We start from the raw sequence: 16,784 nt of genomic DNA, 5'->3' as shown, positions 1-16,784 counted from the left end.
ACGGCATGCTATGAACCAAGAGGTTTTCAGAAAGCGAACTGTCATGTAAAGCAAAATACTCGCCTGAGAAGGGAGTTCGGAAGCCCCCTTGACAGAAGCTTATGAATTTGTTGATACAGTTGATATTGAAATTTCTTTTCATAGGTATCTCTAGCTAGCTGACAAAATGGGAGGGAGGAAAGTCTGGTGCCGGCGTAATTATCATTGTCCGGTTTTATTTAAATGTTACCAGAGCAAAAGCCATTGCTCCACTTAATAACGTATGCGGAATAAAATTTGGACAAAATTCAAAAGGCAATTTTTTTTTGTAGAAAACCATTTATTAAATGTTCTCTCTGTATGAAAACATTTGTCAGCTTATTAACTTAATGTAGAAAAAAAATGAGCCCATTCGAGAAGCTTTATGATAGTTTACAGGAACTTTTTGCAAAGGAGTCAAAAAAAATGATGTTGGCATATTCTTAATTTCTTTCCTAATTTTGATTATCACGTTTGTTTGTTTTAGGTCGAAAATTATTGGCATATACTCTCTGCTTCAAATTATTCCAGAAATCCTCATTTGGGCGAAATTTTGGTACATTTGGAGGTTTATCAGCCTTTGGTACAAAAAGTATGTCGTAATCCTTCAATGCGCCAAAACTTTTTTTTGGCATAATAGCTAGGTGCCAGATTGGGCGTTCGCTGCCATTTCGTTCACATGGTATCTCCTAGCGGGTCGAAATTAACACTGGACGTTTAAAATAAGTGTGCCTAGAGTATGATGCCTTGCAACCGGTTGCATTTTTGTTTTAATGCTGGAAGCGTCGTCCAAATTTCATTCCGCATACGTTATATGGTGTGAAAAAGTAAATTACCATTCATTATGAAAAATACTAAGTGTTTACTGTGCAGTGTACGACAGCAAATTGGTATTTTCAAGTTATTCTACTATATATTTTGATGCATATATGGTACGAAAATGCGTAAATTATGATTCATGGTCAAACATGTGTTTACGGTGAAGTGTTCGGTAGCAAACTGGTATTTTGGATTTGTTTTGCTATATTTTTTATGCTCGTTTACGTTTATGATAAATTATGTTATTCTTCTTCAAAATACAGTAGACAGTTGAGCTAGAAATACAAATTTTCGTGATTTTTTAGCTAATTATTAGTGTTGGTTGTTCAGCCTTGTTTTTGGCACATTTTTTCTTTGTTCTGGCATTTGGTTTTTGTTGGCGATCGTATTTCCTTTTATTTTCCGGTTTTCTGCAATCACGATGATAGCCCAGTTAATGCATGAATATGTCTACTGCAAAATCTCGATGTTCTATAAATTTTCAAACGGCCACATGATAGATTAGCTATGAATTGCATTTGGACTTCGCCTTATTAAGATCTGACACTAGCTTAGTATCAGGACTAATCTAGTCCTGGTATTCAATTAGTGTCGGAATCTGATGAGATGAAGGCGAAACGTAAACTAATTTACTTATAGGTTTTGTGCCCTTCACGCGCAAAGTGTGTGATATCACATACTTAGTCATAGGTTTCACTCAAGGAGGCCACTTAGCACAACTGATCATCGGTTTGTTTATCAACGCTCCATGCCTTTAGATTTCCTAAAGTATTTCATCGTAATGAGCTGGAAATATTAATCATATGCGATCAACGGTGGCTCCAGCCCGACAACAAAGGAGCGTGGGAGGGGAGTGCACACTAGACTGCCTAGAACAATGATGAATTTTTGAAAAATCAATCGGCCCACCCCTGAGTCGATTCCTAGTCCCACCAAGAGTACTTGCACCAAATTTGAAGCAAATCGGACAAGTCTAGCTACCGGACCAACGTGCCGGAAGTTTGTATGAGATTTTTCGACAATTTACATGGAGAAAACCCACTAGATCGTATTTTCGCCACATGGTGGCACTGTATCCATCGTATTATCACTGTAAGTGAAAATAAGAAAGATAATTTAATTGTCTACAATTTTGTCGAAGACTGCTAGTCAATCCGGCTTTATTAAAAGAAGTTATTAAACATTTAACGAAGTGATGTCTGAGTCAGTTTTGCATGGGGCCTAGCAGTGCATGGTTGTGTATCAGTACTCGAGTCCCGCGAACTATACATTTTTGTGAAACAATGGTAAGATTTAGCTGATTTAGTATTAATTATTACCATTATTTAACGTTCGATATATGAATCATTTCTAATGTTCATTTTTACATCTTCTATGGACCAAGAAAAATTATTTAGCAAACATTTTCATCAAATTTATGGAACTTTTTCTGATATTTTATTGCTCCATTTTGTAATACCGTGGAACATTTTTGTCGATATTATGGAACATATCGACGTGTTTTATTGTACATTGTTAATATTCTATGGATCAATGTCAGTTAATTTATGGCGCAAAATGTATCATTTTATGGAACATTTCCAATATTTTTATGGGACATTGGTTGAATTTAATTGCTCTTTTATTACTATTTTAGTGCTCTTTTGCGACCATTTTATGGTTCAATTTTACATAATCTATGGATCAAATCACCCCTTTTTATGGATCATTCACACTGTTTTATGGATTTTCAGTTTTGTTTTATGGAACATTGACAACTTTTTTATGGATCGTTTTTCAATTTTTTATGGATCATTTTTGTTGTTTTAGCGGCGCAAACTTAGGGCTGCCAATTTCAGGCACGTTGGTCCGGTAGCTAGACTTGTCCGATTTGCTTCAAATTTGGTGCAAGTACTCCTGGTGGGACTAGGAATCGACTCAGGGGACCGATAGGGGTAGATTTTTTCCTGTCACTCTAGTGCACACCATCCGGACGAAATACATTATAATGGCTGGCGTCCAAAAGTGAGTAACCCACATTTTGCATTTCTTACAGGAAATGGAAATTCCAAATTAACATTGTTTTTATTGTAAAAATACTTCATTATATTAGTAGTCCATTGACTCATGTTGTCTAGAAAAAAACGAGATAATTACGTGTACTTATTTTCAATTCACGAACATTTTTGTAATTCGGGGGAGGGGGAGGACTTAACCCCGGGGGCACCTAGCGTCCAAAAGGGGGTAACCTACAATTCTCACGTCCTCTCCTTATCTTTCGTTTTAAAGGTAAGGTGTCTTTGGCAAAGTTTGTGCATAGCACCTAGCGCTTTATATGATCATTACATATTAGTTCGGAATTCTGTCGCTAGGGTGCCGCTGCTATCAACTTTTTAACGGAATGAGATAAAAAATGGTGTCTACTGAAAAGTTATACAGGGTGTTTGTTTCATGATTTAGAACCTCTCGAGAGATGATTGACTGTCATATTTGGTGAAAAAAAATCGCTCTAAGTTATTGAACTTGTTGTGTGAAAAGCTTATTTGTCTTAAAATACCTCTAACTCAAAACGTATACTTTATATCTCAAAACTTTTAGGTCCATTGGATAGCTGAGAAAATTTCCCATTAAGTGATGTCCTTACATGTTTCATCTAATGATGTTAAGTAACATTTTCCAAGTAATTAAACTAAAATTCAACTTTTTTGATCGATTTTTCATTCATTTCTCGAAAATCCTGATAGTCAACATCGTCATTTTAATAATTCAGATTGTTATGCTGAAAGAGCTGCATAATTTATTATTCGACATGATACACTTATTTTCCTTGTTTTTACAGTTTGGGTTATTGAACTTTAATATTTTTATCTCATTTTCACTAATACTACCTCTAATTGAAAAAGTTTGGCACCTATTGTACTTTTCTTCCTTTTATTCGAAAGCCAGGAAAATTTAGCAGAGAAAATGTATTAATACCTTTCAGTTAAGTGAATTTAGTATTGTTTTAGATACTTAGTTTAAAGTTAGTGTTAGTATTATCATTTTCGTTAATTTTCTTAAAATAGTAATCAATAAACATCACCATTATTATCATGGAATTTATGCATCTCAGCAAGTTCCACAATTCTTTTTTTGACTCTATTCAATTATTTCTTTTTGTTTTCGACGCAAAATCATTTTTATGACTTCGTTTCATGTGCAAAAACAACGATTTCGAACCCATTACGTTTGAGGTCAGGTCATGCTGTATTAACCATTAAATTGCAGCGAAATGAAAAGCGATAAAGATAAGGTGTCAAATAACAAGTTATAGAGAATGTGAAGGTTTAGTTGATTAGTTATTACAATAATTACAAAACTCCAAAAAACGCTAATTTTGAGTTATTTTTCTAGTAAAAAGTCATCTAGATATTCGTACACACACCGAAAGGACATTTTCTCAGCTTTTCTATAAAGCCTTGAATATAACGATTTAAAGCATACTTTTTTAGATTATTGTCTTTTAAGTACTTGCAGGTTGATTACAGGAAAAGTTTAGTAATAAAATTACAAAGAAACGAGAAGGGGTAGGAATATAATGTTGAAGAACAAATTATTAATCATCCTAAAATCTAACTTGTGGATAATAGATATTGCTATAATCATAATTCAATGTTTTGAGAAAATTAACAAAAACCTCCTTAAAACACTATCTTTAAACTACTTTACAACTAAAAGGTAATTAAAACTAATTAACTGAAAGATCTGAGAACACCATTCAATATGAAATTACCTTTCAAATGGAACTAAAAGATTTAAAATAAGTTTTTTACACAAAAAGTTCAATAACTCAGTAACGGTTGAGATTAGACGGTATGTCTAGAACGATTTTTTTTCTCTCCAAATATGACAGTCAATCACCCCTCAAGAGGTTCTTTAACCATGAACCAAACACACTGTATATCAGGTAATTATATGTTTACCTACTGAAGATACTAACTTTGTAGATTTGTTTGGTAGTTTTGAAATATGGCGCATTTTTTAAAACATGATCTGTAAGTTAAATTTTCAACCAAAACATGCTCTATCTCGGAACACACAGGACCTACAAAGATGGCACCTTCAGAAGATATGTTTAAAATGGGAAGGTCTGCAACTTTCTCGTGGATACTACATTCCTATCTCGCTTTATTAAAAAGTTGATAGCAGCGCCGCTCTAACGACTGAATTCAGAACTAGTATGATTCGACCAAATAAATCGCTAGGTGTCATACAGCAACTTTTCCGAAGACACCATAACTCTAACGAAAGATAATAATTCCACTTTTTTCAATTTTTCGACCACAATGTACCGTTTTTCTCTTGATCCCGTATTGTTCGGTCAACTTTCGATGTAGAGACATTTCACTTAAATTTTCGAAAAAAAATACGCTCAACAATATTCATTCGCGCAATTAGATGGAAAATAGCCATACAGAACAAGTATATGAGCGGTACTCACCTTCAGGAACAACTCTTTGGGCCGAAACGTGAACTATCCAACTAAAACAGTATTATATCGAGTTCATCGATATGTGAGCTAAAACATAACATTTACTGATGGCCAGAACCGTAGCGTGAGCTTGGTCGGGTTGGCCCCTGCCAAGAGTGTCAAGATAGGGGGACGCTGAAATTGTGATCTATTTTATGAAATAAGTGAGGATAAATCATAAGATAAGTCATGAGGGGATTATCATTTTCAAGCAAATACTAACTTATTGTTGAAAAATCGAACTGTAAAAGAAAGTCAATGTAAACACTAAAGTAGTGCACAACTTAGACCCCACCAAAGACGCTAAAAGATTACGCTACGCTGAAGTTTTCCCGATGCCAGGAAGAGTTCCACAATATCGCAAAATTGCCAGTGATCAACGAGTTTTGCACTAAGTTTGATCTCAGAGTATTTTTAAGGAAATGCTTCACATTAGTCGGACACTTTTTGTACGCGGGGATGATTGTGTGGACTCTCCTGCCAAGGGTTACCTGACACGCTTTTTGAGATTTGTCCCGTCCAGTGCAATTGCCGCTCAAAATCTTTGCTCACCGGAGTAAGGGGTGTTTGAAATAACCCCGTGCTTCAGTAGATCCACGCATGACAAACTCAAATCAGTGACTACACTGTCGATTTCAACTTTGAGATGGGTGGATAATGTCTGGGACATAACCGGAATGTCGTGATGGCACTTGGACTAATGATTCGAATGTAATGATATGCACCGTAATGAGCAATTACGGTCTTCACATACAGATATAGCCCATCGAAAAAGGTCCCTATCACTCGAAAAAAATATCTTATAATGTCATGAAATATCGAGATTTGGAGTAATCTCGAAAAAATATCTTTCTGCGACATTAAAATTTTCTAATTGAGATACGACCTGAGTTTGGAAATGAAGCTTTTAATTTTTTGTATGTCTTAGATATGCATGAGGCGTTGAGATCTGGTAACAATTCGAAAACAAATAATTTTGATTTTTTTTTTCGAAAATCCAAAAGTGCAAAAATCATGAGATGATACAAGATTCGACGTTTCATTCATTTGTAATGCCTTTTGCATCAAAAAGCAATTAAAAATTACTTTTCCAAACTCCAATTTTTTTTTTAAATTTTCAAAGAGTTCTTGGTGTTTGTTTCACAGATGAAAATTTTCGAAAAATTCACCGCTAAGCCTACCTCTTTTATGATGTCTGATTGAGCTAAAGTTTCGCATTTCGATGGTTATTTTTTCCCATATGTGCTATTGCAACCACAATCTCCTGAATAGATGCTCAAATAAAATGCGTAGCAAACACGAACGAACTTCGGTCGAATCTTTTAGAAATCGAATCTTTCAAAAATGTCGATTTCAGAAAAAAAAATGTTGGGTGGCACCTTTTTGCCTTTCTCATATAGAAAGGTTATGCAATCACACTGAAAAACGTAAACCTAATCCCGGGCCGGAGGGCCGAGTGTCATATCCCATTCGACTCAGTTCGTCGAGATCGGAAAAAGTCTGTATGTGTGTGTGTATGTATGTGTGTGTGTATGTGGGTGTATGTGTGTGTGTGTATGTGTGTGTATATATGTGCGTATGTGTCAAATAATGTCACTCATTTTTCTCAGAGATGGCTGGACCGATTTGCCCAAACTTAGTCTCAAATTAAAGGTGCAACCTTCCCATCAGCTGCTATTGAATTTTGGATCGATCGGAATTCTGGTTCCGGAATTACGGGTTTCAGAATGCGGCCACACAGAAATTTCTCATTTAAACTATAGGAAAAATTAAATTTATGAATTTTTATGTTTGATGCTAAATGTGTTCAAGGTGCATGAAACGTCGAGATTTGATGCAAACTCGAAAAAAATTTTGACGACGATTCACTTTTTTGGATTTTGGCACATTTTTGCCTTTCTCATATAGAAAGGTTATGCAATCACTCTGAAAAACGTCAACCTAATCCCGGACCTAATAATTTTTTTTTCGACTCGCATAAGGTTTCTGGATTTTAACAGGGGCGTAGTTGATGGTTTACGGAGAGGGGTTACACCCCCCTCTACTGTTCACTCCCCTCCTTTAAAAATCTCCTTAAATCACCCCTCAGACCACCACCCCATCCAGCCCTCATACCCCTCCCTTTCAACCCCATCATCTTTAAACCACCACTATATCACAAAGCATACCAATTTAAGCTGGGGAGTCGTTCGTTCATGGGACTTTCGCCCTCCTCACATACCCACCCCCGCATGACAAAATGAGTTAGCAAGCAGATAACATTGATCTAATGCTGATTAGGCTAATGGAGTATGATATTTTTTTTGTTTCAAGTGTTTCACCGTCGACACGTAGCTCATCAAGTTCGTGGCTGGCATGCCATTGTGTATAAGTGTAAAGTGTACTAAGAATGTAATGGACATTTCCACAATTATGTTGAACATAAAAAGCCTCCGTGCCATAGTTTAGAGAAATGAGAAAGGCACAATTGCACCGCTAGGTGGATTAAAACAAGTTTTTTTATTCTCAATTTAGAAAACCTTATTTCATATTTTAGAAATTCCTTTAATGGTTCATATGTAGATAGTGGCGAATAATTTGAAAAATAAAATTGTCCTTGCAACAGCGACCTACTGTTTAGACTTTTCTGAGCTTCAGAGAGTCGTTTTCGTCTTCGATTCGTTTTGCATAAATTACTGCGTAGCGAAAGTTTTTGTTTCCATCCAGTTATTCGATTTCATAATTGCAAAATATCAAACTAACATGACAAGAGTAAGTTAAAATATATTTTAATGCGAAACCAATAAACAAATAGATCTAAAAGATACAGCTTAAACTCATCAGTGTAAAACAAAATAACACCTTAACGAACAGCGTAAACAGCAATGTACCCAGTATGCTTCCTTGCGGAACTGCTGATTTGTTACTAACCGCTTCATTATAAGTTTAGTAGTTGTTCTCGTAGCACTCTGACAATCAAATAAGAACGAGACATTAAGAACATTTAAGCTTATTTACCGAGGTGTCCTCAGCTTTTGAGCTCTAGTCGGTAATACCAGAAAAATCATAACAACAAACAACACAAGTCAAAATAAAGGTTGACCGCATGGGTGAATAAACGAAAGATCAGGTGGGCCAAATGGCTTCCTTGAGTGAACACCACGGACATTTCAACTAAGATTCAGTATGCGGTATCAACCCTCTAAAGATTTTCGATATAGGATTTCAACCAACTGGCCACCACCCCTTCCTTTCATAACAGACTGACCTTCTTTGAGTTTTTGGAGCTTCGAAATTTTGCAGCGGAAATAAAAAAATAATGCGTTAACAGTGTTAAGTGGGGTTATATTTAGAGCAAGGAGGATACCAATACCAATTCTAATGCGGTCTTCATCTTAAAAAGTCTACTCACTGACTGATATTCGTGTAGCGAGCTCGTTGCTTGGATTTCGTGTTGCATCTCAGTTTAGCAATAAATCTGGAGTCACTCAAGGAAGCAACATGGGGACATTAGTGTATACGCTGTTTTTCAAAGATACAGAATCGTTATGTGTACTCGCTTGCACTAATGACTTGAATCTGTATTTTCAAGTTCACTATAACGAAGATTGCAAATGCCCGTTAAAGGTTCTGGTGTCGCTTTGAGAATTTATATCTCCTATATTCTGTCAATTACTAAAATGTTTGGCAATACCATGAACGAATAGATCATGACAATGAGCTATGCGTATCATAACAGTTTTTGCAACCGACCGAGACGGTTGTGCCTCCAGGTGGAAGGTTGTGTTCTCGAGAGAGTGACGGAGTGCGAGACGCTGTATGCGTTATTGTGGGAGAGAGAGAGAGAGAGAGAGAGAGAGAGAGACCAGTTTGTTAAGTGTGAGTCGACAGTTGATACGTCGGAGGCGTGGTCAACGGCATCCTCGACAAGTGGTGTTTTGACAGCAAACCGCGGGTAGACGAATTTGCCTACCGCGGTGGCAGAAATCGACAGTGATCGTGCCTGTACACACAGAAAAAAATATAGTGTATTGGTGTCGTCGGGCAATTCTAATCGACGAGAGGGAAGCATCACAGGTAGACCCATTTGCTCTATTTGTCTACCGCAGAAGTGGTACGACGAATAAGGAAAACAAGTGGCACCGAAAAGTGCCGCATCGACAGTGGGATTTTCGCAGCAAGCCACAGGTAGCCACATTTGTCTACCAAAGTGGTGGAAACGGAGAGAGCGCGCTTGTGGTGGTGATACCGACGAGCAGCTTAATCGGAGAGAGTTTTGAAGTGTTGCAGGTAGGACTATTTCTCTACTGAAGAAGCAACGCGACGAAGAAGGACAGCAAGTGTCACATTGTCAAACAACCGGCACCGAGTTTACAACGTAACACATGAGGTGTGTTCTATCGGTGTCTTCGTCACCTAATAGATAGCAGATAACAGGTATATTTTTCATTCCTTTTTGTGATAGTTTTTCTTACTAGGTAAAATGGATGAAGAGATGGGAGAACGAGTAACAGACCCTCCCCCTAAGCCTTATGCTGAAAATGTAAACCCGACTAGAATTAAAATTTACCCAGAGTCGTCAACGGGACCATGGATTGTATTTATTAGGCGTAAAGCAAAGGCGCTAAATATCATTCAAATTTCTAAAGATTTGACTTCGCGATTCTCGGATGTAAAAGAGATCGTCAAAGTTAATAAAGATAAAATACGCATTGTCGTTGGTAGTCTCAAACAAGCCAATGCAATTGCTTCTTGCGAGCTTTTTACGCGTGAATATAGAGCGTATATTCCTTCAAAAGAAATTGAAATTGATGGGGTCATCACAGAATCGAGTTTGACTGTTGATGACTTAGTTAAGCATGGGGTTGGTCGTTTCAAAGACACCATACTTAAAGACGTAAAAATACTTGAATGCAAGCAATTGCATTCAGTATCACACGAAGGAGATAAAAAAGTTTATCGACTGTCTGACTCATTTCGAGTGACTTTCGCTGGGTCTGCGCTGCCCAACTATGTCATTATCGATAAGATTCGTCTCCCTGTTCGCCTTTTTATCCCTCGTGTAATGAATTGCCTTAATTGCAAACAGCTTGGCCACACAGCCACTTACTGTTCCAATAAGGCACGGTGTGGCAAATGTGGGGGTTCTCATCAAGAGGATACATGCAATGAAAATTCAGAAAAATGTTTAATGTGCGGAGAAAACACACATGAGCTCCCTGCATGCCCCATTTATAAATTGCGTGAGGATAAAATTAAACGATCCTTGAAGGAGAGGTCTAAGCGCTCCTATGCAGAAATGTTGAAAAATGCTACCCCTAAACCCATCTTCTTAGAAAACACTTACGCATCTCTATTTTCGGAACAGTCTGACTCTGACGGAGCGTGCGAAAGTACATCATTTGTTTTACCCGGAAATTCCAGAAAAAGAAAACAGTCTTCTTTTCCCAAGCTGCCAAGAAAGGGCCTTAAAATTTCTCCACCAATAGATAAACTGCGCCCAAAACCGAAAAATTCCGATTCAAAACCGAAATCAATTCCGCCCGGTTTTGGGAACGTACAATCCAAACAGAACACCATTACTGGAAATAATAAAATTTCGACTTCCTCTGAGCCTCAGCCGGGGGTAGGATTATTGAAATTTTCTGAAATTGTTGATTGGATTTTTAAAGCATTCAATATTTCTGAACCACTAAAGAGTATACTTTCAGCTTTCCTCCCAACAATTAGAACATTTTTAGAGCAGCTGATTGCTCAATGGCCCATCCTTGCAGCGATTGTATCTTTCAATGGGTAATTCACCTCCTCCAATGAAAGATTCCATCACTGTTTTACAGTGGAATTGCAGAAGTATCATACCTAAAATTGATTCCTTAAAAATTTTACTGCATAATTTAAAATGCGATGCTTTTGCTCTATGTGAAACATGGCTTACCTCAAACATTAATTTCAACTTAAATGATTTCAACATTATTCGCCTAGACCGAGACACCCCGTATGGAGGAGTGCTTCTAGGAATTAAAAAGTGCTATTCTTTCTATAGAATTAACATCCCCTTGTTTGCGGGCATTGAGGCTGTAGCTGTCCAAACGAACATTAAAGGCAAAGACATGTCTATCGCTTCTATATATATACCTCCCAAAGTTCAAATTGGACAACGTCAAATTTTTGAGGTAGTGGAATCCATGGCTGCTCCGCGTCTGATACTGGGAGACTTCAACTCGCACGGAGTATTGTGGGGTTCCCTCTACAATGATAATCGATCCTCTTTGATTTACAATGTTTGTGACGAATTTAATATGACAGTTTTAAATACTGGCGAAACAACACGCATCCCCAGACCTCCTGCACGTCCAAGTGCATTAGATCTATCTCTGTGCTCGACATCACTTCGGTTAGATTGCACGTGGAAGGTTGTACCTGATCCTCACGGTAGCGATCATTTGCCAATCGTTGTTTCAATTAACAGTGAATTAGGCCTTACGAATTCAATCAATGTTCCTTATGACTTAACACGAAATATTGATTGGAAAACATACGAAACATTAATTTCCACTTCTCTTGCTTCGACAGAAGAGCTACCCCCTACCGAAGAATATGAATTCCTAGCGGGTTTAATTATTGAAGCAGCAGAACAAGCCCAAACGAAATGCAATCCTGGAATGACAATAAATAGACGGCCCCCTAATCCTTGGTGGGACAAAGAGTGCTCTGATGCATATGAAGCTAAACAAGTTGCCTACAAAGAAATTATGAAACAGAAAGGGGGTATACGTGAGAACTTTGAAAATTATTTCATTTTGCAAAACAAATTTGACAGTATACGTCGTGCCAAAAAATCTAGTTATTGGAAACACTTCGTTAATGGCTTGTCAAGAGAAACATCAATGAGTACTCTTTGGAACACAGCCAGAAGAATGAGGAATCGAAACGTGACTAATGAAAACGAAGATTTTTCGAATCGTTGGATATTTAATTTTGCCAAGAAAATTTGTCCCGATTCTGCTCCTGCGCAGAAAATCAGTCGCGATGCTCCCACAAGTAACGATTTCATAGATTCGCCATTGACAATGATGGAATTTTCAATTGCACTCCTCTCATGCAACAATAATGCTCCGGGACTAGACAGAATTAAATTCAACTTGGTGAAGAATCTGCCTGACCTAGCAAAAAGACGCTTGTTGAATTTATTCAATAAGCTTCTTGAGCAGAACATTGTCCCGCACGACTGGAGACAAGTGAGAGTTATCGCTATTCCAAAACCGGGAAAACCAGCCTCCGATCATAACTCGTATCGACCGATTGCAATGCTATCCTGCATCAGGAAATTGTTGGAAAAAATTATCCTACGACGTCTCGACAATTGGGTTGAGGCGAACGGCTTGCTATCAGATACCCAGTTTGGTTTTCGGAGGGGAAAGGGAACGAATGATTGTCTGGCGCTACTTTCGTCAGAAATCCAACTCGCTTACGCAAAAAAAGAACAAATGGCGTCTGTGTTCTTAGACATAAAAGGAGCATTCGACTCAGTCTCCATTGATGTTCTCTCGGAGAAGCTACATCAATGTGGTTTTTCACCGATATTAAATAATTATTTATACAATTTATTGTCAGACACACAGAATAAGTTACATGGGTCTCCCACAAGGTTCTTGTTTAAGCCCCCTTCTCTACAATTTTTACGTGAATGATATTGATAATTGTATTGTCAGCCCATGCACTCTAAGGCAACTTGCAGATGATGGCGTGGTTTCTGTTACAGGACCAAAAGCCTTAAATTTACAACAACCACTGCAAGATAGTTTGGATAATTTATCAAGTTGGGCTTTGAAGTTAGGCATCGATTTCTCTACGGAGAAAACAGAGTTGGTTGTTTTTTCAAGGAAGCGTGATCCAGCTCAGCTTCAGCTTCAGTTGGTTGGTAGAACGATAGCCCAAGTCCTGACTTTTAAATACCTTGGAATTTGGTTCGATTCTAAAGGCACATGGGGAGGCCACATTAGGTATCTAATAACGAAATGCCAACAAAGGATAAATTTCCTGCGAACAATAACTGGATCATGGTGGGGTTCTCATCCAAGTGACATGATAAGATTGTATCAAACAACTATACTTTCAGTAATGGAATATGGATGCATCTGTTTCCGTTCAGCTGCGAACACTCACATTATTAAACTGGAACGGATACAGTATCGCTGTTTACGAATTGCCTTAGGTTGCATGCAGTCGACCCATACGATGAGTCTTGAAGTACTAGCGGGAGTTCTTCCTTTAAAAGACCGATTCTGGGATCTCTCTTCTCGTTTACTTATTCGATGTGAGGTTATGAATCCACTGGTAATTGAAAATTTTGAAAGACTTGTCGAGCTTCAACCCCAAACCAGATTCATGACAGTGTATTTCAATCACATGTCACAAGAAATAACGCCTGCTAGGTATGTTCCCACATACGTCAATATACTAGATACTCCTGAATCCACTTTATTCTTCGACACGTCCATGCAAGCAGAGATTCGTGGAATTCCGGATCATCTACGCTCGCGGGAGATCCCTAAAATATTCACAAGTAAATATCAACACATAGACTGCCTTAAAATGTTTTACACTGATGGGTCACGAATCAGTGAGGCCACTGGTTTCGGTATTTTCAACAATAATTTTTCAATTTCTCTCAAACTTGCAGAACCCGCCTCTGTTTATATAGCGGAACTAGCAGCAGTTCACTATAGTTTTCAAATAATTAATACTTTACCCCCGAACCATTACTTTATCCTCATTGATAGTCTCAGCACAATTGCAGCTCTACGCTCAAAGAGGATTGATAATCACGATCCATTCTTTTTGGGGAAGATACGAGAATCTCTGAGTAACCTGACAAGAAAATGTTATAAATTTACCCTAGTGTGGCTCCCCGCCCATTGCTCTATTGCGGGCAATGAGAAAGCTGATAATTTAGCCAAGATTGGTGCACTAGATGGTGCAATATATGAAAGACCCATCGCTTACAAAGAATTTTATAGCGCTTCTCGACAGAGGACACTTGCTAGTTGTCAAACATCTTGGGACAATGGAGATATGGGACGATGGCTACACTCAATTATCCCTAAAGTATCAACGAAGGCATGGTTCAAAGGATTGGATGTAAGTCGGGACTTCATCCGTGTGATGTCTAGGCTCATGTCCAATCATTATACTTTAGATGCGCATCTCCGTCGTATTGGGCTCGCTGAGGGTAATCATTGTGCTTGTGGAGAAGGTTACCATGACATTGAGCATGTTGTTTGGTCCTGCACTGAATATCGTGAAGCCAGATCACAATTAGTAGATTCTTTACAAGTCCGAGGAAGACCAATCCATGTTCCTGTTAGAGACATCCTGGCGTATCGCGATCCTCTATACATGGAACTTATCTATCATTTTCTAAAAACAGCGTCTGTCAAAATTTAATTAAATTCATCTACTCATACTCTCATCCAAGGCTAATCATTCACCAATTAAAGTGTCCTAGAATATTTAGTTTTTAAATTTAGACAATAACAGAAAAAAAAGTAAATAAATACACCCGAAAATACTAGATCAGTATGAAATACAACAATGTAAGGAAAAAAGCAAATATTAAAGTGATTTCAGTGTTAGTTTTAGACAAAGTACTAGTATAGTTAAAATTAGTCTTAAGGATTTTTGTAACGTGCTATGTAAAAAAAGAAACTGGCGTAAAAAGCTTTTGCAAATGCCGTGTCAAATAAACGTATGGAAAAAAAAATGAGCTATGCGTATAGTTGGATGCAATGCACAGGTTGATTCAACATAGTTCAACTATAACAATGTTCGTCAAAAAACTCAACATGAGTAAGTTATGATCGCATATTGTTTTTCGGAAAGTGCACAAAACCAGAAACACTTCACTGCTGTTTTCACTTGTTGGATCTAATGAAAACTTTCCGCCAGTAGTCTTCACCTGTTGTCGCTAGAACTTTCCTTCACTTTCGCTTTCACCGCACTTCTTCTTGCGGTGATTGAAGATACAACGGGATTTGAAGATATGGATTCATCTTGCCTCGGTACAGGCCTCCTTACAGTTTCCATGATGATTTCTTCGAGATGCATCGGTTCCGACTGCAGGATACTGTCCAGGAGTGGTGTACTGTGAAGGAGGAACATCTGTAAGCGAACTGGTGGTTTGAAAATTAGAATGGGGCTCTTAACATGAGTCAAATCCCAGTTGAAGGTTCTAGGAACCCGAACGGCGAGGCTTGGTCAGGTGAACCACGAACGAACCGCTCGATTCCCCCGAGCTTGAGCCAGGATCTCCCCTAACGACGCATTTCCCCGAGTAGGAACCACGATCTCGTCTGGCGACTTATTTTCCCGAGTAGAGGCCGGGAGCTCGTCCGGCGGCTCTGTTCCCTGAGCAAGGACTGGGTCCGGCGGCTCTGAGCAGGTGTCTTCATCTGGCTTTGTTGACTCAGGGCTGCAAGTCAGTGCGGGACTCTATGCTACGCTAGGTGGCGCAACTTCAATCGGAAATAAGCAAAGCTTCGGGATGGCGCGTTGAACGATACCGACTTCACGGTGCCGACAAGAACAATGCGGTTAGGGTCGGCATGAACGCTGAACACGCGGCCCAGGGGCCATTTCAACGGCGCTGTTCTCTCATCCTTGAGAGCGACGATGGTGTCAACGGCTAGATTGTCCATGGCTTCTGTCCAGTGGAAGCGATTTTGCAGGGTGGCGAGATACTCCTTGTGCCAACGAGTCCAGAAGTGCTGTGACTACTCGATTCCATCGAGACAACCTGAATTTAGGAACTTCACAGCAATCTAGATCAGGTACCGCATTCAACGGACGACCAATCAGGAAATGTCCTGGGGTCAGAGCAAGCTCATTGGATGGATTGTCCGGCAATGGCGTGATTGGGCGAGAGTTTAGCATTGACTCGACCTGAATCAACGCGGTTTGTAGCTCGCATTCGGTTAGGTGAGCATTTCCGAGGATTTTACGAAGCAGGGTCTTCATGGACTTCACGTAGGCCTCCCAGATTCAACTGAATGTGGGAGAGCGAGATGGAATGAAGTGGAACTGTATTCCGTCGTCTGCACATTTGTTTGCTACTGTATCTTGATGAGCTTGAGTTCGGCAAAGCTTCCGCAGCTCTTCTAATTCTCGCTGTGCTCTAACGAAGTTCGTAGCGTTGTCGCAGTAGGTATGCGCAGGTTTTCCTCTACGGTCGACAAATCTTCGCAGGCCTGCAATTCTGACGTACATTGGCCCAGCCAAGTCAACGCCAACATTCTGAAACGGGTACGCCTGGTTTACCCGAACAGATTGCAGATCCCTCATCAGCTGCTGCAACGGTTTGGATTAGGCACGTGCGCAGACCATGCAGCCCTGTACAATCGTTCGTTCCGTCCACCGAGAGACCACAATCTTTGGCGCAGCGAGGACAGTAGCATCTTCTCTCGTGGCGATCATCTCGCTG

General features: G+C 39.0%; 1 protein-coding gene across 7 annotated transcripts in view; it reads left to right on the top strand.

The window, feature by feature from the left end:
• The window catches only part of LOC131680260 (fasciclin-1), a 613,985-nt gene that overhangs the window by 177,832 nt on the left and 419,369 nt on the right, over positions 1 to 16,784 (top strand). The window lies entirely within an intron of this gene.

This window comes from Topomyia yanbarensis, chromosome 1, assembly GCF_030247195.1.
Source record: "Topomyia yanbarensis strain Yona2022 chromosome 1, ASM3024719v1, whole genome shotgun sequence".
In the NCBI taxonomy this organism is placed as follows: domain Eukaryota; kingdom Metazoa; phylum Arthropoda; class Insecta; order Diptera; family Culicidae; genus Topomyia; species Topomyia yanbarensis.
The sequence above is the reverse complement of the archived record's forward strand: the minus strand, read 5'-3'. Positions and strand labels throughout refer to the sequence as shown.